Below are 26780 nucleotides of genomic sequence, written 5' to 3'. Positions count from 1 at the left end.
ACAACAACAACAAAAAAAATGAACTTGAAGTGTTAAAGAAGTCCGGTAATTGATGCTGTCAAAAAAAAAAAAAGCAGCGGCAATGTTTATTAACAACATTGCTCAGCCACTGAAACACTAAAATAAAAATAAACATTGTTTCTTTTTGTATTTACTCTAATCAGCCTTAATTAACTCCCTATTCTCCTCCATTTAATTATTATTTTCCTGCTTTTTTGTTGTTGTTCTATTTTATAAACAATTAAAACTTTTTTTTGTTTGCTTTGTTAGTGAATATTTTTACACATATATATTAACAGTACGTATTGGTAATTGGTATCGGTATTATTTAATTATTTACATATCTTTATTTTACATTTCCTCTTCTTTGCATATATTTATTTTTACATGCATTTTCTTATTTTTATTTATTTTTTACATTTTTTTTATATTATTATCTTATTTATTGTTTGTCATGTTTATTTATCTTTTGTATTATCTTCTTTACATTTATTTATTTATTTATTTATGTATCTTTATTTTACATTTCCCATTTCCTCCTTTTGGTTGGACCTGTGGTTCCAAAACTGTCAAACATATATATATATATATATATATATATATATATATATATATATATATAAACTACACACAAGGATGATGTAAAAAAAAAAGATTTGTAAAGATTTTTTTTTTTTTGTTATGTAAGCTTGTATAATGTATTTGTAAATTGACTGATGGTATGATTATGCCATTAATGTATTCATATTTGTCTATTTGTATAATAATTTTCCAATAAAATTAAGATTGAAATATATATAAAAAAAAAGAATTGTAAAGATGTTTGTTAGTGAGTATTTTTACACATATATATTAACAGTACGTATCGGTAATTGGTGCATCCCTATTTTTTTAGTTATGCTTTAATTTGTCTTACGTTATGGAGAATTCAAGCCAGTGATGCCCACCCAAAACTGAAATCCTAGTTCTGGGTGGACTTCAATTCCGCCGGTCACAGAGTGAGTGCAAGCTCCTCCTGAATCTGATGAAACAGACATGAAATCTGTCCATCTGTTGTCTTCTCTCGTTGAATGTTCTCGTCCAACACAACCGCAGGCAAAGGAAGTGGACTTACACAGAGCTCAATATTTTATTCATGCCGGATGACAAAGCAAAGTCCCCCGTATTACATTCACGTCACACAGCGACCGAGAACACATCCGTACAGGACCAATACTTTATTTATCTTTTTAACACTTATTTATCTTTTTATTTATCTTACATAGTTATCTTCTTTGCATATATTTATTTTTACATTTATTTTCTTATTTTTATTTATCCTTTACATTTATTTTTTTTAAATATTATTATCTTATTTTTTTGTTTGTCATGTTTATTTATCTTTTTTATTATCTTCTTTACGTTTATTTATTTAATTATTTATGTATCTTTATTTTACATTTCCTCTTCTTTGCATATATTTATTTTTACATTTATTTTTTTATTTTTATTTATCTTTTACATTTATTTTTTTTTAAATATTATTATCTTATTTTTTTGTTTGTCATGTTTATTTATCTTTTTTATTATCTTCTTTACGTTTATTTATTTATGTATCTTTATTTTACATTTCCTCTTCTTTGCATATATTTATTTTTACATTTATTTTCTTATTTTTATTTATCTTTTACTTTTATTTTTTTAAAAATATTATTATCTTATTTTTTTGTTTGTCATGTTTATTTATCTTTTTTATTATCCTCTTTACATTTATTTATTTAATTATTTATGTATCTTTATTTTACATTTCCTCTTCTTTGCATATATTTATTTTTACATTTATTTTCTTATTTTTATTTATCTTTTACATTTATTTATTTTTATATTATTATCTTATTTATTGTTTGTCATGTTTATTTATCTTTTTTATTATCTTCTTTACATTTATTTATTTAATTATTTATGTATCTTTAGTTTACATTTCCTCTTCTTTGCATATATTTTTATTTTTACATGTATTTTCTTATTTTTATTTATTTTTTACATTTTTTTTTATATTATTATCTTATTTATTGTTTGTCATGTTTATTTATCTTTTTTATTATCTTCTTCACATTTATTTGTTTATTTATTTATGTATCTTTATTTTACATTTCCTCCTTTTGGTTGGACCTGTGGTTCCAAAACTATCAAACATATTAAAGGTTGCATTTTTCTATTGCTTCAAAGTAGCTGGAAGTTCAGCAAAAAAAAAAAAATAAAATAAAAAGAATATATAAACTACACACAAGGATGACGTAAAAAAAAAGATTTGTAAAGATTTTTTTTTTGTTTGTTATGTGAGCTTGTATAATGTATTTGTAAATTGACTGATGGTATGATTATGCCATTAATGTATTCATATTTGTCTATTTGTATAATAATTTTCCAATAAAATTAAGATTGAAATAAAAAAAAAAAAAAAAAAGAATTGTAAAGATGATTGACGGATGCAATGGGGGAGATTTACTAAAACTGGTGCACAATGAATCTGGTGCAGCTGTGCAGAGAAACCGAGAGAATCAGCTTCTAGGTTTTAGGCCCCCGTTCACAGTGACTGCGGCTTTGAAATCATGCGACGTCATCTGAAATGGAACGATTTTCAAAGCCGCATCTCAGTGTGACTTCGGGTGCGACTTTTGAAGACATCTGTGTGGCTTCATTATTATTATTATTATTATTATTATTATTATACAGGATTTATATAGCGCCAACAGTTTACGCAGCGCTTTACAATACAAAAGGGAGACAATACAGTTACAATACAATAAAATACAGGAGGATTAAGAGGGTCCTGCTCAGAAGAGCTTACAATCTAATAGGGTGGGGCAGGTGGTATAAAAGGTTGTAACTGTGGGGAATGAGCTGGTGGAAGTGGTAGGAGATTAGTTGGAGACGTGATCGGCTTCCCTGAAGAGATGAGTTTTCGGGGATCGCCTGAAGGTAGCAAGAGTAGGGGATAGCCGGACCGGTGGAGGTAGCGAGTTCCAGAGGATGGGAGAGGCTCTGGAGAAATCCTGGAGACGAGCATGGGAGGAGGAGACGAGAGAGCTTGAGAGTAGGAGGTCTTGAGAAGAGCAGAGAGGACGATTTGGGTGATATTTGAAGACAAGATTGGTGATGTAGCTCGGGGCAGAGTTGTGAATGGTTTTGTATGTTGTGGGTGATTGGGAGCCAATGTAGGGATTGGAGGAGAGGGTTGGTGGACACTGAATGGAGACCAGTGTAGGGATTGGAGGAGAGGGTTGGCAGACACTGAATGGAGACCAGTGTAGGGATTGGAGGAGAGGGATGGAAGACACTGAGTGGAGGTCAGTGTAGGGATTGGAGTAGAGGGTTGGCAGACACTGAATGGAGACCAGTGTAGGGATTGGAGCAGAGGGTTGGCAGACACTGAATGGAGACCAGTGTAGGGATTGGAGGAGAAGGTTGGCGGACACTGATTGGGAGCCAGTGTAGGGACTGGAGGAGAAGGTTGGCAGACACTGAATGGAGACCAGTGTAGGGATTGGAGGAGAGGGTTGGCAGACACTGAATGGAGACCAGTGTAGAGATTGGAGGAGAGGGTTGGCAGACACTGAATGGAGACCAGTGTAGGGATTGGAGGAGAGGGTTGGCAGACACTGAATGGAGACCAGTGTAGGGATTGGAGGAGAGGGTTGGCAGACACTGAGTGGAGGTCAGTATAGGGATTGGAGGAGAGGGTTGGCAGACACTGAATGGAGACCAGTATAGGGATTGGAGGAGAGGGTTGGCAGACACTGAATGAAGACCAGTGTAGGGATTGGAGGAGAGGGTTGGCAGGCACTGAATGGAGACCAGTGTAGGGATTGGAGGAGAGGGTTGGCAGACTCTGAGTGGAGGTCAGTATAGGGATTGGAGGAGAGGGTTGGTAGACACTGAATGGAGACCAGTATAGGGATTGGAGGAGAGGGTTGGCAGACACTGAATGGAGACCAGTGTAGGGATTGGAGGAGAGGGTTGGCAGACACTGAATGGAGACCAGTATAGGGATTGGAGGAGAGGGTTGGCAGACACTGAATGGAGACCAGTGTAGGGATTGGAGGAGAAGGTTGGCGGACACTGATTGGGAGCCAGTGTAGGGACTGGAGGAAAAGGATGGCAGACACTGAATGGAGACCAGTGTAGGGATTGGAGGAGAGGGATGGCAGACACTGAATGGAGACCAGTGTAGGGATTGGAGGAGAGGGTTGGCAGACACTGAATGGAGACCAGTGTAGGGATTGGAGGAGAGGGTTGGCAGACACTGAGTGGAGGTCAGTATAGGGATTGGAGGAGAGGGTTGGCAGACACTGAATGGAGACCAGTATAGGGATTGGAGGAGAGGGTTGGCAAACACTGAATGAAGACCAGTGTAGGGATTGGAGGAGAGGGTTGGCAGATACTGAGTGGAGGTCAGTATAGGGATTGGAGGAGAGGGTTGGCAGACACTGAATGGAGACCAGTGTAGGGATTGGAGGAGAGGGTTGGCAGACACTGAATGGAGACCAGTATAGGGATTGGAGGAGAGGGTTGGCAGACACTGAATGGAGACCAGTGTAGGGATTGGAGGAGAGGGTTGGCGGACACTGAGTGGAGGTCAGTGTAGGGATTGGAGGAGAGGGTTGGCGGACACTGAATGGAGACCAGTGTAGGGATTGGAAGAGAGGGTTGGCAGACACTGAGTGGAGGTCAGTGTAGGGATTGGGAGAGGGTTGGCAGACACTGAATGGAGACCAGTGTAGGGATTGGAGGAGAGGGTTGGCAGACTCTGAGTGGAGGTCAGTATAGGGATTGGAGGAGAGGGTTGGTAGACACTGAATGGAGACCAGTATAGGGATTGGAGGAGAGGGTTGGCAGACACTGAATGGAGACCAGTGTAGGGATTGGAGGAGAGGGTTGGCAGACACTGAATGGAGACCAGTATAGGGATTGGAGGAGAGGGTTGGCAGACACTGAATGGAGACCAGTGTAGGGATTGGAGGAGAAGGTTGGCGGACACTGATTGGGAGCCAGTGTAGGGACTGGAGGAAAAGGATGGCAGACACTGAATGGAGACCAGTGTAGGGATTGGAGGAGAGGGATGGCAGACACTGAATGGAGACCAGTGTAGGGATTGGAGGAGAGGGTTGGCAGACACTGAATGGAGACCAGTGTAGGGATTGGAGGAGAGGGTTGGCAGACACTGAGTGGAGGTCAGTATAGGGATTGGAGGAGAGGGTTGGCAGACACTGAATGGAGACCAGTATAGGGATTGGAGGAGAGGGTTGGCAAACACTGAATGAAGACCAGTGTAGGGATTGGAGGAGAGGGTTGGCAGATACTGAGTGGAGGTCAGTATAGGGATTGGAGGAGAGGGTTGGCAGACACTGAATGGAGACCAGTGTAGGGATTGGAGGAGAGGGTTGGCAGACACTGAATGGAGACCAGTATAGGGATTGGAGGAGAGGGTTGGCAGACACTGAATGGAGACCAGTGTAGGGATTGGAGGAGAGGGTTGGCGGACACTGAGTGGAGGTCAGTGTAGGGATTGGAGGAGAGGGTTGGCGGACACTGAATGGAGACCAGTGTAGGGATTGGAAGAGAGGGTTGGCAGACACTGAGTGGAGGTCAGTGTAGGGATTGGGAGAGGGTTGGCAGACACTGAATGGAGACCAGTGTAGGGATTGGAGGAGAGGGTTGGCAGACACTGAATGGAGACCAGTGTAGGGATTGGAGGAGAGGGTTGGCAGACACTGAATGGAGATCAGTGTAGGGATTGGAGGAGAGGGTTGGCAGACACTGAATGGAGACCAGTGTAGGGATTGGAGGAGAGGGTTGGCAGACACTGAATGGAGACCAGTGTAGGGATTGGAGGAGAGGGTTGGCAGACACTGAATGGAGACCAGTGTAGGGATTGGAGGAGAGGGTTGGCAGACACTGAATGGAGACCAGTGTAGGGATTGGAGGAGAGGGTTGGCAGACACTGATTGGGAGCCAGTGTAGGGATTGGAGAAGAGGGTTGGCAGACACTGAATGGAGACCAGTGTAGGGATTGGAGGAGAGGGTTGGCAGACACTGAATGGAGACCAGTGTAGGGATTGGAGGAGAGGGTTGGCAGACACTGAATGGAGACCAGTATAGGGATTGGAGGAGAGGGTTGGCAGACACTGAATGGAGACCAGTGTAGGGATTGGAGGAGAAGGTTGGCGGACACTGATTGGGAGCCAGTGTAGGGACTGGAGGAAAAGGATGGCAGACACTGAATGGAGACCAGTGTAGGGATTGGAGGAGAGGGATGGCAGACACTGAATGGAGACCAGTGTAGGGATTGGAGGAGAGGGTTGGCAGACACTGAATGGAGACCAGTGTAGGGATTGGAGGAGAGGGTTGGCAGACACTGAGTGGAGGTCAGTATAGGGATTGGAGGAGAGTTGGCAGACACTGAATGGAGACCAGTATAGGGATTGGAGGAGAGGGTTGGCAAACACTGAATGAAGACCAGTGTAGGGATTGGAGGAGAGGGTTGGCAGATACTGAGTGGAGGTCAGTATAGGGATTGGAGGAGAGGGTTGGCAGACACTGAATGGAGACCAGTGTAGGGATTGGAGGAGAGGGTTGGCAGACACTGAATGGAGACCAGTATAGGGATTGGAGGAGAGGGTTGGCAGACACTGAATGGAGACCAGTGTAGGGATTGGAGGAGAGGGTTGGCGGACACTGAGTGGAGGTCAGTGTAGGGATTGGAGGAGAGGGTTGGCGGACACTGAATGGAGACCAGTGTAGGGATTGGAAGAGAGGGTTGGCAGACACTGAGTGGAGGTCAGTGTAGGGATTGGGAGAGGGTTGGCAGACACTGAATGGAGACCAGTGTAGGGATTGGAGGAGAGGGTTGGCAGACACTGAATGGAGACCAGTGTAGGGATTGGAGGAGAGGGTTGGCAGACACTGAATGGAGACCAGTGTAGGGATTGGAGGAGAGGGTTGGCAGACACTGAATGGAGACCAGTGTAGGGATTGGAGGAGAGGGTTGGCAGACACTGAATGGAGACCAGTGTAGGGATTGGAGGAGAGGGTTGGCAGACACTGAATGGAGACCAGTGTAGGGATTGGAGGAGAGGGTTGGCAGACACTGAATGGAGACCAGTGTAGGGATTGGAGGAGAGGGTTGGCAGACACTGATTGGGAGCCAGTGTAGGGATTGGAGAAGAGGGTTGGCAGACACTGAATGGAGACCAGTGTAGGGATTGGAGGAGAGGGTTGGCAGACACTGAATGGAGACCAGTGTAGGGATTGGAGGAGAGGGTTGGCAGACACTGAATGGAGACCAGTGTAGGGATTGGAGGAGAGGGTTGGCAGACACTGAATGGAGACTAGTGTAGGGATTGGAGGAGAGGGTTGGCAGACACTGAATGGAGACCAGTGTAGGGATTGGAGGAGAGGGTTGGCAGACACTGAATGGAGACTAGTGTAGGGATTGGAGGAGAGGGTTGGCAGACACTGAATGGAGACCAGTGTAGGGATTGGAGGAGAGGGTTGGCGGACACTGAATGGAGACCAGTGTAGGGATTGGAGGAGAGGGTTGGCAAACACTGAATGGAGACCAATGTAGGGATTGGAGGAGAGGGTTGGCAGACACTGAATGGAGACCAGTGCAGGGATTGGAGGAGAGGGTTGGCAGACACTGAATGGAGACCAGTGTAGGGATTGGAGGAGAAGGTTGGCAGACACTGATTGGGAGCCAGTGTAGGGACTGGAGGAGAAGGTTGGCAGACACTGAATGGAGACCAGTGTAGGGATTGGAGGAGAGGGTTGGCAGACACTAAATGGAGACCAGTGTAGGGATTGGAGGAGAGGGTTGGCAGACACTGAATGGAGACCAGTGTAGGGATTGGAGGAGAGGGTTGGCAGACACTGAGTGGAGGTCAGTATAGGGATTGGAGGAGAGGGTTGGCAGACACTGAATGGAGACCAGTATAGGGATTGGAGGAGAGGGTTGGCAGACACTGAATGGAGACCAGTGTAGGGATTGGAGGAGAGGGTTGGCAGACACTGAATGGAGACCAGTGTAGGGATTGGAGGAGAGGGTTGGCAGACACTGAATGGAGACCAGTGTAGGGATTGGAGGAGAGGGTTGGCAGACACTGATTGGGAGCCAGTGTAGGGATTGGAGGAGAGGGTTGGCAGACACTGAATGGAGACCAGTGTAGGGATTGGAGGAGAGGGTTGGCAGACACTGAATGGAGATCAGTGTAGGGATTGGAGGAGAGGGTTGGCAGGCACTGAATGGAGACCAGTGTAGGGATTGGAGGAGAGGGTTGGCAGACACTGAATGGAGACCAGTGTAGGGATTGGAGGAGAGGGTTGGCAGACACTGAATGGAGACCAGTGTAGGGATAGGAGGAGAGGGTTGGCAGACACTGAATGGAGACCAGTGTAGGGATTGGAGGAGAGGGTTGGCAGACACTGAATGGAGACCAGTGTAGGGATTGGAGGAGAGGGTTGGCAGACACTGAGTGGAGGTCAGTATAGGGATTGGAGGAGAGGGTTGGCAGACACTGAATGGAGACCAGTGTAGGGATTGGAGGAGAGGGTTGGCGGACACTGAATGGAGACCAGTGTAGGGATTGGAGGAGAGGGTTGGCAGACACTGAATGGAGACCAGTGTAGGGATTGGAGGAGAGGGTTGGCAGACACTGAATGGAGACCAGTGTAGGGATTGGAGGAGAGGGTTGGCAGACACTGAATGGAGACCAGTGTAGGGATTGGAGGAGAGGGTTGGCAGACACTGAATGGAGACCAGTGTAGGGATTGGAGGAGAGGGTTGGCAGACACTGAATGGAGACCAGTGTAGGGATTGGAGGAGAGGGTTGGCAGACACTGATTGGGAGCCAGTGTAGGGATTGGAGGAGAGGGTTGGCAGACACTGAATGGAGACCAGTGTAGGGATTGGAGGAGAGGGTTGGCAGACACTGAATGGAGATCAGTGTAGGGATTGGAGGAGAGGGTTGGCAGGCACTGAATGGAGACCAGTGTAGGGATTGGAGGAGAGGGTTGGCAGACACTGAATGAAGACCAGTGTAGGGATTGGAGGAGAGGGTTGGCAGACACTGAATGGAGACCAGTGTAGGGATTGGAGGAGAGGGATGGCAGACACTGAATGGAGACCAGTGCAGGGATTGGAGGAGAGGGATGGCAGACACTGAATGGAGACCAGTGTAGGGATTGGAGGAGAGGGTTGGCAGACACTGAATGGAGACCAGTGTAGGGATTGGAGGAGAGGGGTGGCAGACACTGAATGGAGACCAGTGTAGGGATTGGAGGAGAGGGTTGGCAGACACTGAATGGAGACCAGTGTAGGGATTGGAGGAGAGGGTTGGCAGACACTGAATGGAGACCAGTGTAGGGATTGGAGGAGAGGGGTGGCAGACACTAAATGGAGACCAGTGTAGGGATTGGAGGAGAGGGGTGGCAGACACTGAGCGGTTGGTAAGGTGGATAAGTCTGGCAGCAGCATTCATGATAGACTGAAGAGGGGAGGAGCCTATGGAGAGGTAAGCCAATGAGAAGGGAGTTGCAATAGTCAAGGTGAGAGATAACAAGGGAGTGATTGGGGAGTTTGGTGGTTTCATTTGTTATAAAGGGGGGAATTTTAGAGATGTTATGGAGGTGAATTCTACAAACTTTTGACAACGATTGGATTTGAGGCTGAAATGACAAGTCTAGGATTACACCGAGTACCCTGGTGTGAGGGGAGGGACTGATGGTTGCATTGTTTGGGGGGCACGGGCGGAGGGGGGGAGGGTATTAATATTCATGCACAGATGTTTATTCATGTCGCACCCGAAATCGTCAAAAGTGGCGCTTGTACTAATTTTTCAAATTGGTGCGGCACCGCGCTGATTTGAACAGTGCCATTGCCGGCAATAGAATGCGACTTGTCGTGCGATTTGACCTGTCCCTCCAATGTGAACGGGGGGCTAATTGTCAAAGTTTGATTGAACAAGCTGAAGTTAGAAGATGATTTAAAATAAATATAGGAATTCAACGATCGTTCATTTTCTAAATGCAGCTAAGGCATGTGTTCCAGCCCCCAGGAATCACCTCATTCGAGAAAATAGCCGACATATACGCTATGGAAAAAGGTATTGCAATTGTGCAAGGTAGAGAGAAAAAATTTGAATTAAAAAAATGGAAACGATGGTCCCTCTTTTTCTGTTCCAGGGAATATGGCTGTGTGCTAGTAGAGGGGAAATAGGGGCTTTTGCATTTTTTGAGGGTTTTTTTATCTTTTTTTTTTTTTCTTTTTTGTTGTTGTGAAATAGCTAGGATGACAGAGGTCAAAGTCTATACTTTTATTAGAAATATATCAAATAAAAATGGTGACTTTAAAGATTTTGTATACTTACTTACAATAGAACCAAACTGTGTTATGTTGTATTTTACGATGGAATGTAATTGAATTATGTTTGTTTGTATAAAATTGCTTAAAATAAAATATAGAATTAAAAAATAAATAAATAAAAAAAATAAAAGAAGATTTTTTTTTTTTGTGTGTGTGTATTTCATGGGCATAGGGCAGCCCATTGGCATTAAGTGGCAGCCCTAAAACATCGGTACGCAGGAACGCACGGTAATGCGCAAAAAAGCGTGCGCTCCTGGACGCTGATGTGAATGGGCCCTAAAATATGTAACGTTTTATTTTCATTTATATTCATTTATATTTCATTATAAAAAATCCACCAGCTGACACGGAACAGGTACAGATCTGCGTAGTGTGTTGCTAGCAGTGAACTACAATATCTCACAAAAGTCAGTACACCCCTCACATTTGTGTAAATCTTTTCTTCTATCTTTTCATGTGACAACACTGAAGAAATGACACTTGTCTACAATGTAAAGTAGTGAGTGTACAGCTTGTATAACAGTGTAGAGGGAAAATTTGCCATTTTCATGGAATGTAACTGCTCGCAGAGACCAGCTGCTCCGCTCCCTTTTCTTTTAGCTATCAAACACCCCCATTGATACCAATAATGGGGCATTCGTCCTCCCACTGATACCAATAATGGGATACTATTCCTCCCACTGACACCAATGATGGGGCACTTGTCCTCCCACTGACACCAACGATGGGGCACTATTCCTCCCACTGACACCAATGATGGGGCACTATTCCTCCCACTGACACCAATGATGGGGCACTGTTTCTCCCACTGACACCATCAACGGGGCACTATTTCTCCCACTGACACCAATGATGGGGCACTATTCCTCCCACTGACACCAATGATGGGGCACTATTCCTCCCACTGACACCAATGATGGGGCACTATTCCTCCCACTGACACCAATGATGGGGCACTATTCCTCTCACTGACACCAATGATGGGGCACTATTCCTCTCACTGACACCAATGATGGGGCACTATTTCTCCCACTGACACCATCAACGGGGCACTATTCCTCCCACTGACACCAATGATGGGGCACTATTCCTCCCACTGACACCAATGATGGGGCACTATTCCTCCCACTGACACCAATGATGGGGTACTATTCCTCCCACTGACACCAATGATGGGGTACTATTTCTCCCACTGACACCAATGATGGGGCACTATTCCTCTCACTGACACCAATGATGGGGCACTATTTCTCCCACTGACACCATCAACGGGCACTATTCCTCTCACTGACACCAATGATGGGGCACTATTCCTCCCACTGACACCAATGATGGGGTACTATTTCTCCCACTGACACCAATGATGGGGCACTATTCCTCCCACTGACACCAATGATGGGGCACTATTCCTCCCACTGACACCAATGATGGGGTACTATTTCTCCCACTGACACCAATGATGGGGCACTATTCCTCCCACTGATACCAATGATGGGGCACTATTCCTCTCACTTACACCAATGACGGGGCATTTTCTTCTCTCACTGGCCACAGCCTGGTCCTTCTAAAGCCTGAAGGACAGTAAGCTGGCCCTTTGTTTGGAAGGTTTGGAGACCCCTGGTATAAGGAAAGGGTGACATCAGCTGGGATATTTCAGAATATTCCATAAAGAGTTGCCATCTATTGAAAAAACGTTTAGTAGAGGTAAAGCCTTGTGTGATTGTGCCCAACTTTATGATATACAGCAAAGATTTCAGTTCCTTCTTCTCCATAGATACTTTGGGAGCAAAAGATGATGTCCACGATCAATGTTGGTATCGTTGTTGGTCCTCATGTTCCAGATGAGGTGGAAGGATTGACATATCCACAAAGGTAGATCATAGGGTCCTTATCGATACGAATCAATGATATCATGGTGGACATCATTTAGGATTTGGTCCCAGAAGATGGCTATTTTGGAGCAGCTTCTCATGCTGTGCAATATTGGGGCACATTGTACGGGTTACCATTCTAAATTAATTGCGCCACAATGTATTGTACAAAACAGAATCCGGTCGCGTGTATTACAGTGCCACAACATACAGGTGTGAAGGTTTTGAGAGGCTAACAGGTTCCTTCTCAGACCAGCATCCATACCAAACTGCATGATCCGCTTACAATTATTTTTCTTTGCTACCCATTGATAATTTCATTGATAACATTTTATTTTGGCCTTATCAGGTGAGACATGACTTTTATATAACTCTAGTCCAACCATTGCCAAGAACCCGAACGATTCTGCTAAGTCACAGGTGTTCAGCAGATCTGCATTGTTCTCCTTCACTGATGGTTAGAGAGCATTGCCAAGACATGGGAGAGGACCTCCGTACAATGATCTAGGCTTTTCACAGGTGTTGCCATCAAAAATCACTGAGCAACTGATTGTGACACAAGCTAAAGTGTGTGTCATGTGCAAAAGCCGGATTGTGCTTACAGCACACATTCCCTTCCTTTTTTACATATTCGCCTGTCACACCTGGTTTATAGACAAATACACGAGGTTCAGTCACTTGCATGACAAAGGTCAATGGATTTCCTGCTTAATGAACCAAGCTTCTGAAAAAAACACGCTATTGTGATGCATTTGCAAACATGAACCAAGGGGGTTTAAAATGCAGCCACTGTCCAGAGAAGAAGTGAGGGGCTTATTAAAATCTAGCAGAAACCCAATGGCTCGTCACAATGAGTAGATTCACCCAGGACAGAATTCTTCAGCACACTTGTCTTGACAAGTCCAGGCCAAAAGAGGATGGAATATGTTTGCTTTCTGGGAAAGGTGTGAAGGTTGGGGTTGCACGGAGGGGTGCATGTTAGGGTTGGGGTTGCAAGGAGGGTTAGTATTAGGGTTGAGATCACAAGAAGGGAGAGTAGTAGTGTTGGGGTTACTAATGTATTAGGGTTGAGGTCACAAGGAGGGTTAGCAGTACAAGGAGGGTTAGTGGTAGGTTTGCGGTTACAAGGAGAGTTAGTGGTAGGGTTGGGATTACAGGAGGTTTCTTTTTAGGGCTGGGGTTACAAGGAGGGTTAGTGGTAAGATTGAGGTCACAAGGAGGGAGAGTAATAGGGTTGGGGTTACTAATGTATTAGGGTTGAGGTCACAAGGAGGGTTAGCAGTACAAGGAGGGTTAGTGGTAGGGTTGTGGTTACAAGGAGGGTTAGTGGTAGGGTTTGGGGTTACAAGGAGGGTTAGTGGTAGGGTTTGGGGTTACAAGGAGGGTTAGTGGTAGGGTTGGGATTACAAGGAGGATTATTTTTAGGGCTGGGGTTACAAGGAGGGTTAATATTAGGGTTGAGGTCACAAGGAGGGAGAGTAGTAGGGTTGGGATTACAAGAAGGGTTAGTATTAGGGTTGAGATCACAAGGAGGGAGAGTAGTAGTGTTGGGGTTACTAATGTATTAGGGTTGAGGTCACAAGGAGGGTTAGCAGTACAATGAATGTTAGTGGTAGGGTTGGGGTTACAAGGAGGGTTAGTGGTAGGGTTTGGGGTTACAAGGAGGGTTAGTGGTAGGGTTGGGATTACAAGGAGGTTTATTTTTAGGGCTGGGGTTACAAGGAGGGTTAGTATTAGGGTTGAGATCACAAGGAGGGAGAGTAGTAGTGTTGATGTTACTAATGTATTAGGGTTCAGGTCACAAGGAGGGTTAGCAGTACAAGGAGGGTTAGTGGTAGGGTTGGGGTTACAAGGAGAGTTAGTGGTAGGGTTTGGGGTTACAAGGAGGGTTAGTGGTAGGGTTGGGATTACAAGGAGGATTATTTTTAGGGCTGGGGTTACAAGGAGGGTTAGTATTAGGGTTGAGGTCACAAGGAGGGAGAGTAGTAGGGTTGGGGTTACTAATGTATTTGGGTTGAGGTCACAAGGAGGGAGAGTAGTAGTGTTGGGATTACGAGTAGGGTTAGTATTAGGGTTGAGATCACAAGGAGGGAGAGTAGTAGTGTTGGGGTTACTAATATATTAGGGTTGAGGTCACAAGAAGGGTTAGCAGTACAAGGAGGATTAGTGGTAGGGTTGGGGTTACAAGGAGAGTTAGTGGTAGGGTTCGGGGTTACAAGGAGGGTTAGTGGTAGGGTTGGGATTACAGGGAGGTTTATTTTTAGGGCTGGGGTTACAAGGAGGGTTAGTATTAGGGTTGAGGTCACAAGGAGGGAGAGTAGTAGTGTTGGTGTTACGAATGTATTAGGGTTGAGGTCACAAGGAGGCTTAGCAGTACAAGGAGGGTTAGTGGTAGGGTTGGGGTTACAAGGAGAGTTAGTGGTAGGGTTCGAGGTTACAAGGAGGGTTAGTGGTAGGGTTGGGATTACAGGGAGGTTTATTTTTAGGGCTGGGGTTACAAGGAGAGTTAGTGGTAGGGTTCGAGGTTACAAGGAGGGTTAGTGGTAGGGTTGAGATCACAAGGAGGGAGAGTAGTAGTGTTGGTGTTACTAATGTATTAGGGTTGAGGTCACAAGGAGGGTTAGCAGTACAAGGAGGGTTAGTGGTAGGGTTGGGGTTACAAGGAGGGTTAGTGGTAGGGTTTGGGGTTACAAGGAGAGTTAGTGGTAGGGTTTGGGGTTACAAGGAGGATTATTTTTAGGGCTGGGGTTACAAGGAGGGTTAGTATTAGGGTTGAGGTTTTTTAGGCTTTCCATTATTTTGCACAGGTTTCACTGCCTTAGCAATTACCACAGCTGTTTCTTCTGAGGGAAATCCTGAAAACATGACCTGTTGGGGCGCCTTGAGGACTGGAGTTGAGAAACACTGCCCTAAGTACCTAACTAACTAAAACTGGAACCAATTGCCTTCAGAAGTTACCTAATTCGTAGATAAAGTCCACCTGTGTGTAATTTAATCTCAGTATAAATACAGCTGTTCTTTGAAGCCATCAGAGGTTTTTTAGAGAACCTTAGCGATCAAACAGCATCATGAAGGCCAAGGAACACACCAGAGAGGTCAGGGATAAAGTTGTGGAGAAGTTTAAAGCAGGGTTAGGTTATAAAAAAAATATCCCAAGCTATTTTCTCCATCAGGCCATCCCCCCAACAGTTATTACCTTTTGTATCACTTGACCCTCCCTTCTAGATTGTAAGCTCTAATGAGCAGGGCCCCCCGATTCCTCCTGTATTAAATTGTATTGTAACTGTACTGTCTGCCCCCATGTTGTAAAGTGCTGCGCAAACTGTTGGTGCTATATAAATCCTTTATAACAGGGGTGTCCAAACTTTGCAAACAAAGGGCCAGTTTACCGTCTTTCAGACTTTAGAAGGGCCAGATTGTGGCCACCCAGGATAGAAAATATCCTGGGCCCAGCATCAGTAATGCCCTGTACACACGATAGGATTTTCCGACAACAAAACTGTGGATTTTTTTCCGAAAGATGTTGGCTCAAACTTGTCTTGCCTACACACAGTCACACAAGTTTTGTCGGAAATTCCAAACGTCAAGAACGCGGTGACGTACAACACATACGACAAGCCGAGAAAAATGAAGTTCAATAGCCAGGGCGGCTCCTTCTGCTTGATTCCGAGCATGCGTGGACTTTTGCGTGTCGGACTTGTGTACACACGATCGGAATTTCCGACAACAAGTTTTGTTGTCGGAAAATTTGACCACCTGCTCTCAAACATTTGTTGGCGGAAACTCCGACAACAAATGTTCTAAGGAGCCTACACACGGTCGGACTTTCCGACAACAAGCTCACATCCAGCATTTGTTGTTGGAAAATCCTATCATGTGTACAGGGCATAAATATGGCCTTAGAGTTGCTGGTCGGTAGGAAGAGGAGTAGTGCCCCTATTAGTAGGAGGAATAGTATCCCATCATTGGTATCAGTGGAAGGAATAGTGTCCCATCATTGGTGTCAGTGGGAGGAATAGTGTCCCATCATTGGTGTCAGTGGGAGGAATAGTGTCCCATCATTGGTGTCAGTGGGAGGAATAGTGTCCCATCATTGGTGTCAGTGGGAGGAATAGTGTCCCATCATTGGTATCAGTGGGAAGAATAGTGTCCCATCATTGGTATCAGTGGGAGGAATAGTGCCCCATCATTGGTGTCAGTGGGAGGAATAGTGTCCCATCATTGGTGTCAGTGGGAGGAATAGTGTCCCATCATTGGTATCAGTGGGAAGAATAGTGTCCCATCATTGGTATCAGTGGGAGGAATAGTGCCCCATCATTGGTATCAGTGGGAGGAATAGTGCCCCATCATTGGTATCAGTGGGAGGAATAGTATCCCATCATTGGTGTCAGTGGAAGGAATAGTGTCCCATCATTGGTGTCAGTGGGAGGAATAGTGTCCCATCATTGGTGTCAGTGGGAGGAATAGTGTCCCATCATTGGTGTCAGTGGGAGGAATAGTGTCCCATCATTGGTATCAGTGGGAAGAATAGTGTCCCATCATTGGTATCAGTGGGAGGAATAGTGCCCCATCATTGGTGTCAGTGGGAGGAATAGTGTCCCATCATTGCTGTCAGTGGGAGGAATAGTGTCCCATCATTGGTATCAGTGGGAGGAATAGTGTCCCATCATTGGTGTCAGTGGGAGGAATAGTGTCCCATCATTGGTGTCAGTGGGAGGAATAGTGTCCCATCATTGGTATCAGTGGGAGGAATAGTGTCCCATCATTGGTATCAGTGGGAGGAATAGTGCCCCATCATTGGTGTCAGTGGGAGGAATAGTATCCCATCATTGGTGCCAGTGGGAGGAATAGTGCCCCATCATTGGTATCAGTGGAAGAAATAGTGCCCATTGTTGGTGTCAGTGGGAGGAATAGTATCCCATCATTGGTATCAGTGGGAGGAATAGTGCCCCATCATTGGTGTCAATAAGAAGAATAGTGTCCCATCATTGGTATCAGTGAGAAGAATAGTGTCCCATCATTGGTATCAGTGAGAAGAATAGTGTCCCATCATTGGTATCAGTGAGAAGAATAGTGTCCCATCATTGGTATCAGTGGAAGAAAAAGTGCCCCATTGTTGGTGTCAGTGGGAGGAATAGTATCCCATCATTGGTATCAGTGGGAGGAATAGTGCCCCATCATTGGTATCAGTGGGAGGAATAGTGTCCCATCATTGGTATCAGTGGAAGAAATAGTGCCCCATTGTTGGGAGGAATAGTGCCTCATATCATAGGGAGGAATAGTGACCCAAGGGCCCGATAAAGGCTACCAAAAGGACCACATCTGGCCCTCGGGCCGCAGTTTGGAGACCCCTGCTTTATAATAATAATAATAATAATATCCCACTAGAAATCTATGGGCAACACATGTGCACGCCCCTGCCGGCAAAACACAGCCCTACAAGTTTTCAGCCATGTAACAAGGCATAGGAGTGTGTGGTTGACGGCGGTTCCTCGTGTCAAAGCCATTCGTGGCAGGGCCCACTCCTGCCCACTGCCCTGGTTGTTCGGATCTGTTTTCTTTACTGTAAGAGTGGCAAGGATGTGGAATTCCCTTCCACAGGCGGTGGTCTCAGCGGGGAGCATTGATAGTTTCAAGAAACTATTAGATAAGCACCTGAATGACCGCAACTTATAGGGATATACAATGTAATACTGACACATAATCACACACATAGGTTGGACTTATTGGACTTTTGTCTTTTTTCAACCTCACCTACTATGTAACAATGTAAGAGCAAAGGCAGACTAAGTCGCAGGCACACATGAGGGGGCAACAGTGCAGATGGTTGCCACACCTAACAGCCATGAGAGGTTGCCGGCAGGATCAAAAGATAATTTTATCCAAAACGAATTTATTGAAAAAAAAAGAAAAGGAACAGAATGATACAGAAATGTACTACAGAGACCATAAGGGCTTTTTTTTAGGTTTAATGGCACTTTAACTATTAGAAGATCGGAGAAAAGCTCCGACTTTGAGTCCTTTCTAGGGGAATTCGATTGGTGACCAGCTTATCTTTTAAGTTTTGAGTCTCTAGAACTAGTGTCCCAAAATCTCCACAATGGTACACAGATGGCAAAAAACAAAAAAAAAACCCCTCAAAACACATTGCCTTCCCTACTCCACACAAAATTAAAATAAAAGTTTTGGCTTTAGAGATATACAATGGAAGGTTCAGCTCCTTGACCAGAGATTTATTGGACGCTGTATATTTTTTAAAATAATAATTGATAAATGCTTGGGGGAATTTTTTTTTTTTTTTTATCACACAACGCTGATTGGCGATTTTCAAAAACTTTATGCAGGAAAGATGCAGATGGTTGGAAGTAGGTTGGTTTTGTGGTGCACATGAGAATGTGTGATCTAATAGCAGACAGTCTATCTGTTGTTTCTATAAAGATCGCTCTGCATTCAGCTTTGCCGGCTTAGATAACATTGCCCACAAATTAAACAATGCTCACCCATGTGGATGGGATGCTCTGTGACAGATGTGTGAAAGCTCAACCCTCCATGTACCACAACTATGGGAAAAGCCACCTTGATGTTCCGGATTCCCACCGGCTGAAATATCATTTTTATGGCGGTGGTAGAAGAGTTCATCTAAGTGTGCGCCGCTGTCCTTGTAACGGTCCACCCTGCTGATAACCCGAGCCTCAGGTCAACGAAGAAGAATAAAAATTGCTTAACTGTTGGTTAATATTCCACATCTGGAACTTTAGAATCATAGATGGAGGTGGGAAACGTGTTGCTTTTCCTGTTGTATGGAGAGAAGAAATATGTATAATCAGCCAGGTCATTGTATTTCCCCAGAAACAAGTTAAAGGGTCAGTCCACCCAAAACTGATATTTAAAGCAGGGTTAAACTGTGTCTGAGCACCACAATCTGAAAACCCTATTTAATTAAATTTACATATTCAAAGCGAACACCCCCATCACAGGCATGCGCAAGGGGTCGGCCAGGTGTGACTGGGCACACCCTTATCCTGGGGTAGGCAACCTGTCAATTGCGAGCTACCCGACAATCGAGGGCAGGTGACAGGTAAACCGCTATCCTTCCTTGCCAACCCCCAGAACCTGAACAGGAGAGGCGACGGGGGGGGCGAATTTAGTGGAATCGATCTGTATTTTCCTCCTGCAGCAGCTGATAGTAGGCTTCTCCTTCTTTCCCTCTCAGCGACATTCAGCTGCTACAGGAGGAAACTACAGGGGATCGATACCAAGATATGCCACCACCGCCACCCCTCCTGTCCCTCTTTCTGTTGCCCGGGTCCCCAGAACCTGGACAGGAGAGGGGGGGGGGTTCGGTGGCGAATTTAGTGGAATCTATCTGTATTTTCCTCCGGCAGCAGCTGAAAGTAGGCTTCTCCTCCTCTCCCTCTCACCGACATACAGCTGCTACAGGAGGAAACTAAAGGTGATCAATACCAATATATGCCACCCCCGCCACCCCTCCTGTTCCTCTTTCTGCTGCCCGGGTCCCCCATTGTTTTAGGATGGAGAGCGGGGAAGAGCCCGGTAAAAATGTCACACACATGCATATGAGCACTGCTCTACTGACACCATCCACTGCTCTACTGACACCATCCACTGCTCTACTGACACCTGACACCGTCCACTGCTCTACTGATACCGTCCACTGCTCTTCTGACACCATCCACTGCTCCACTGACACTGTCCACTGCTTTACTGACACCATCCACTGCTCTACTGACACTGTCCACTGCTTTACTGACACCATCCTCTGCTCTACTGACACTGTCCACTGCTCTACTGAAACCATCCACTGCTCTACTAACACCGTCTACTGCTCTACTGACACCATCCACTGCTCTACTGACATCATCCACTGCTCTACTGACACCGTCCACTGCTCCACTGACACTGTCCACTGCTTTACTGACACCATCCTCTGCTCTACTGACACTGTCCACTGCTCTACTTAAACCATCCACTGCTCTACTAACACCGTCTACTGCTCTACTGACACCATCCACTGCTCTACTGACATCATCCACTGCTCTACTGACACCGTCCACTGCTCCACTGACACTGTCCACTGCTTTACTGACACCATCCTCTGCTCTACTGACACCGTCCACTGCTCTACTGACACCGTCCACTGCTCCACTGACACTGTCCACTGCTTTACTGACACCATCCTCTGCTCTACTGACACTGTCCACTGCTTTACTGACACCATCCTCTGCTCTACTGACACTGTCCACTGCTCTACTTAAACCATCCACTGCTCTACTAACACCGTCTACTGCTCTACTGACACCATCCACTGCTCTACTGACATCATCCACTGCTCTACTGACACCGTCCACTGCTCCACTGACACTGTCCACTGCTTTACTGACACCATCCTCTGCTCTACTGACACCGTCCACTGCTCTACTGACACCGTCCACTGCTCCACTGACACTGTCCACTGCTTTACTGACACCATCCACTGCTCTACTGACACTGTCCACTGCTTTACTGACACCATCCTCTGCTCTACTGACACTGTCCACTGCTCTACTTAAACCATCCACTGCTCTACTAACACCGTCTACTGCTCTACTGACACCATCCACTGCTCTACTGACATCATCCACTGCTCTACTGACACCGTCCACTGCTCCACTGACACTGTCCACTGCTTTACTGACACCATCCTCTGCTCTACTGACACCGTCCACTGCTCTACTGACACCGTCCACTGCTCCACTGACACTGTCCACTGCTTTACTGACACCATCCTCTGCTCTACTGACACTGTCCACTGCTTTACTGACACCATCCACTGCTCCACTGACACTGTCCACTGCTTTACTGACACCATCCACTGCTCTACTGACACCGTCCACTGCTCTCCTGACACTGTCCACTGCTCCACTGACACTGTCCATTGCTTCACTGACACCATCCACTGCTCTACTGACACTGTCCACTGCTCTACTGACACCATCCACTGCTCTACTGACACCGTCCACTGCTCTACTGACACTGTCCACTGCTCCACTGACTCTGTCCACTGCTTTACTGACACCATCCTCTGCTCTACTGATACCGTCCACTGCTCTACTGACACCATTCTCTGCTCTACTGACACTGTCCACTGCTCTACTGAAACCATCCACTGCTCTACTGATACCGTCCACTGCTCTACTGACACTGTCCACTGCTCTACTGATACCGTCCACTGCTCTACTGACACCATCCACTGCTCTACTGACACCGTCCACTGCTCTACTGACACCGTCCACGGCTCTACTGACACTGTTCACTGCTCTACTGATACCGTCCACTGCTCTACTGACACTGTCCACTGCTCTACTGACACCGTCCACTGCCCTACTGACACCGTCCACTGCTCTACTGACACCGTCCACTGCTCCACTGACTCTGTCCACTGCTTTACTGACACCATCCTCTGCTTTACTGACACTGTCCACTGCTCTACTGACACCATCCACTGCTCTACTGACACCGTCCACTGCTCTACTGACACCATCCACTGCTCCACTGACACTGTCCACTGCTTTACTGACACCATCCACGGCTCTACTGACACTGTCCACTGCTCTACTGACACCGTCCACTGCTCCACTGACACTGTCCACTGCTTTACTGACACCATCCACTGCTCCACTGACACTGTCCACTGCTTTACTGACACCATCCACTGCTCTACTGACACCGTCCACTGCTCTACTGACACCATCCACTGCTCTACTGACACCATCCCCTGCTCTACTGACACCGTCCACTGCTCTCCTGACACCGTCCACTGCTCCACTGACACTGTCCACTGCTTTACTGACACCATCCACTGCTCTACTGACACTGTCCACTGCTTTACTGACACCATCCTCTGCTCTACTGACACCATCCACTGCTTTACTGACACCATCCACTGCTTTACTGACACCATTCACTGCTCCACTGACACCATCCACTGCTTTACTGACACCATCCACTGCTTTACTGACACCATCCACTGCATTACTGACACTATCCACTGCTCTACTGACACCGTCCACTGCTCTACTGACACCGTCCACTGCTCTACTGACACCATTCACTGCTCTACTGACACCATCCACTGCTCTACTGACACCATCCACTGCTCTACTGACACCATCCACTGCTCTACTGATACTGTCCTCTGCTCTACTGACACCGTCCACTCCTCTACTGACACCGTCCACTCCTCTACTGACACCGTCCTCTGCTCTACTGACACCATCCTCTGCTCTACTGACACTGTCCACTGCTCTACTGACACCGTCCACTGCTCTACTGACACCGTCGACTGCTCTACTGACACTGTCCACTGCTCTACTGACACCGTCCACTGCTCTACAACAGAAATTAAGAAAAATGTCCAGCAGTGGCCAGCCAATATCTTTGGGGTCAATGTGACCAACCCAAAGTAGGATTAACAGTGGATTTGGGAGTCATTATAGAGCGCTCTATGGGTATGCCAGGAGGTCAAAGCAAAACTGTTTACAATCTTTTGCTTGATCAAATGTGGTAAAATGTCATTAAACTATTCCCAACACAAAAATGTAAGTCTGCCTTTCCTTCCACAAAGTTGTTTCAGTCCACTCCATTTCAAGACAACCATCTGGTTGTCTAAGGAAAGGTTTGGTGGCTCAGAATAAATCCATTGGTGGAGTGTGGCTTTTTTTTCCCACCATGAGGAATATTATAGTCAGCCATTTTCTATTGTCATTGTTTCTCTATTTCATTTCAAGATGCCAAAAAATGCCCATGTTGATGTGAGCAGGAGGAAGTTTACCAAGCGGTCGGTGGCACATTGGAAAAGTGTTATCCAAAGGCTCTTCATCCTAGGGAAGACCCAGAAAACATGATATAAATCAACAAAGCCTTGCCCACACTTAGGACATTGCCATCATTGGCTCAGGTCCATTAGGTAAGATCTCATTGGAGAGATGAAAATCCTTTTTTAATGAATACGTGTTAGTTGTATTTAAGGAAAATACCTACAAATTAGCAAGCACCAAAAAGTGACCACAATGGGGTGATGAGGAGATGGCTCACCAAATGGTCAGTAATATATGGTATTTGGAAACTGTTCTTTGAAAGTGCTTTATCCCAGGGCAGGTCCAAAACTCATTATTTAAATCTGCCAAGTCTTGCCCACATTTATGGTTATTGGGATGATTGACTGAGATTGGGTACGTTTTATTTGGGGAGATGCAGGCACCATAATAAATATGGAGCATCATGATGAAAACCTTTTCCATATTGAAAAGTGTTAGTTGTATTCAATGAACATATTAATAAATACCAAAGTATCAAATAACGCAATTTAAAAAGTCATTGACATACCAGAATACTGTTCTTCAAAAGTGATTTATCCTAGGACATTTAGGACATTGGGTTGATTGACTCAGACCGCTTGGCTAAGATTTATTGGGAAGATGTAGGCACCATGATAAATATGGAGCAGCATGATGAAAATCTTTTTCAAATTGATAAGTGTTAGTTGTATTCATGCCCATGATGATGTGAGGAGGAGAACGTTTACCAAATGGTCAGTGGCACATCGGAAAAGCGTTATCCAAAAGCTCTTCATCCCAGGGCAGATCCAGAATACATGATATAAATCAACAAAGCCTTGCCCACGCTTAGGACATTGCCATAATTGGCTCAGATCCATTAGGAAAGATCTCATTGGAGAGATGAAAATCCTTTTTTAATTGATACGTGTTAGCTGTATTTAAAGAGAATACCTAGAAATTGGCAAGCACCAATAAGTGACCATGATGGGATGATGAGGAGATGGCTCACCAAATGGTCAGTAACATATTTGGAAACTGTTATTTGAAAGTGCTTTATCCTAGGGCAGGTCCAGAACCCATTATATAATTCTGCCAAGTCTTGCCCACATTTATGGTATTGGGATGATTGGCTGAGATTGGGTAAGTTTTATTTGGGGAGATGTAGGCACCATGATAAATATGGAGCATCATGATGAAAACCTTTTCCGTATTGAAAAGTGTTATGCAGCGTACACACGGGTGGACTTTTCGACGGACTTTTGACGGACTTCCGACGGACTTTTTAACGAACGGACTTGCCTACACACGATCACACCAAAGTCTGATGGATTTGTACGTGATGACGTACACCGGACTAAAATAAGGAAGTTGATAGCCAGTAGCCAATAGCTGCCCTAGCGTCGGTTTTTGTCCGTCGGACTAGCATACAGACGTGCGGATTTCTGGGTCCGGTGGAGTTACGATGTAAAGATTTTAAGCAAGTTCCAAATCTAAAGTCTGTCAGACTTTCGACAGAAAAAGTCAGCTGAAGGTCCGATGAAGCCCACACACGGTCGGATTGTCTGCCGGATTCGGTCCGTCGGACCAGTCCGGTCGAAAAGTCCGCCCATGTGTACACGCCATAAGTTGTATTCAAGGAAAATATCTATAAATCCCAAGGTATCAAAAAATGCAATCAAAGAGTCATTGGCATACCAGAATACTGTTCTCCAAAAGTGATTTATCCTAGGGCAGGTCCAGAACCTATTATATAAATCTGCAAAGTCTTGCCCACATTGGGATGGTTGATTTGGACCAATTGAGTAAGATCTAGCTGGAGAGATGTAGGCACCATGATGACCATGAAGCACCTTCATTAAAACCTTTTTTAAATTGACAAGAGTTGTATTCAAGGAAACGATCTATAAATCGGCAAGTATCAAAAAGTGCTCACAATGGGGTAAGGGGGAGATAGTTCACCAAATGGTCAGTGATATATATGGAAACTGTTCACAGGACCAGAACCCATTATATAAATCTGCTGAGTCTTGTCCACATTTAGGACATTGGGATGATTGACTCAGACCGCTTAGAAAGAATTATCGGGGAGATGTAGGCACCATGATAAATATGGAGCAACATGATGAAAACCTTTTTTCAAATTGACAAGTGTTAGTTGTATTCAAGGAAAATACATATAAATTGACAAGAATCAAAAAGTGGGTTGAGGGGGGAATAAGTTCACCAAATGGTCATTGGCATACCAGTAAACTGTTCTCTAACAGTGCTTTATTCTAGGGTACGATCAGAAGGTATGATATAAATCTGCTAAACCTTGCCCACATTTAAGTCATTGGGATGATTGACTCAGACCATTGGGCAAGATTTATTTGTAGAGATGTTGGCACCATGATAAATGAAAACCATCTTTTTCTTGTAAGTAGAGGTGGTGAACATAATGAAAATTCTTTTTTAATTGACATGTGTTAGCTGTATTCAAGGAAAATACCTATAATTTGACAAGCACCAAAAAGTGGCCATGATGGGATGATGGGGAGATGGCTCACCAAATGGTCAGTTACATATCTGCAAACTGTTCTCCAACAGTGCTTTATCCTAGGGCAGTGATGGAGAACCTTGGCACCCCAGATGTTTTGGAACTACATTTCCCATGATGCTCATCATACTCAGAGTGCAAAATGTAGTCCAAATGTAGTTCCAAAACATCTGGGGTGCCAAGGTTTGCCATCACTGTCCTAGGGTAATCCCAGAACCCATTATATAAATCTTGCCCACATTTAGGGCATTGGGATGATTGACTCAGACCGATTGGGTAAGATCTATTTGGAGAGATGTAGGCACCATGATAAATATGGAGCACCTTCATTAAAACCTTTTTCAAATTGACAAGTGTTAGTTGTATTCAAGGAAAACATTCAAAAATTGACAAGTATCGAAAAGTGGGATGAGGGGGGAATTGGTTCCCGAAATGGTCATTGACATACTAGCAAACTGTTAAATTGATAATGAAGGCAACATTACATCATCAATGTTTACATTTCGAGTGTACAGCACTATAAACCACCTTCCCCGACCGACAGGGCCATGGGGGTACCCAAATGACTGGTCTGAGGGACCCAGGTCAGAATCTTAAAAAGAAACACAAAAGTAAAAGGAAGGGTGAAGAGATGGGCCCCCAACTTCATCAGAGAGAGAAGTCTCCAACTGGAAATGGGTTAGGGGGAAGGTAGGCAAAAAGAAAGGGGGGAGGGTGTGGGGAAAAAATAGGTTAAAATCCAGAGGAGGAAGAGAGCGGTAAGGAGGAAAAACAAAAACAAGGCAAGTAAGAAGAGAGGAAGGTGTTGTAAGCTAACAAGCATCATATGAGCTAGGGGTGCCCATACTAGCAGGGTCGGAAGAGCATATGACCACCAGGGGTCCCATACTGTACTCCCATAAGGTATTTGATATGGATATCATGAAGTATACTAGACATTTTCTCATGGACCATTAGAGCTCATTTACACTTGCTTCAACACACAATAATGGCTAGTTTACACTTGCTTCAAAACAAGGCTTTGGACAGGCTTTGGTAAAGCTCTCTGAACGCCAGTCAAAGCTCCTGTCACTAAATAAAATGGTTAGATTACGGTCCTGTTTACACCTTGCTTTTGCTTTGCTTTGGCTTTG

The sequence above is a fragment of the Aquarana catesbeiana genome, linkage group LG03 (genome assembly GCF_042186555.1).
Source record: "Aquarana catesbeiana isolate 2022-GZ linkage group LG03, ASM4218655v1, whole genome shotgun sequence".
Lineage (NCBI taxonomy): Eukaryota > Metazoa > Chordata > Amphibia > Anura > Ranidae > Aquarana > Aquarana catesbeiana.
The sequence above is the reverse complement of the archived record's forward strand: the minus strand, read 5'-3'. Positions refer to the sequence as shown.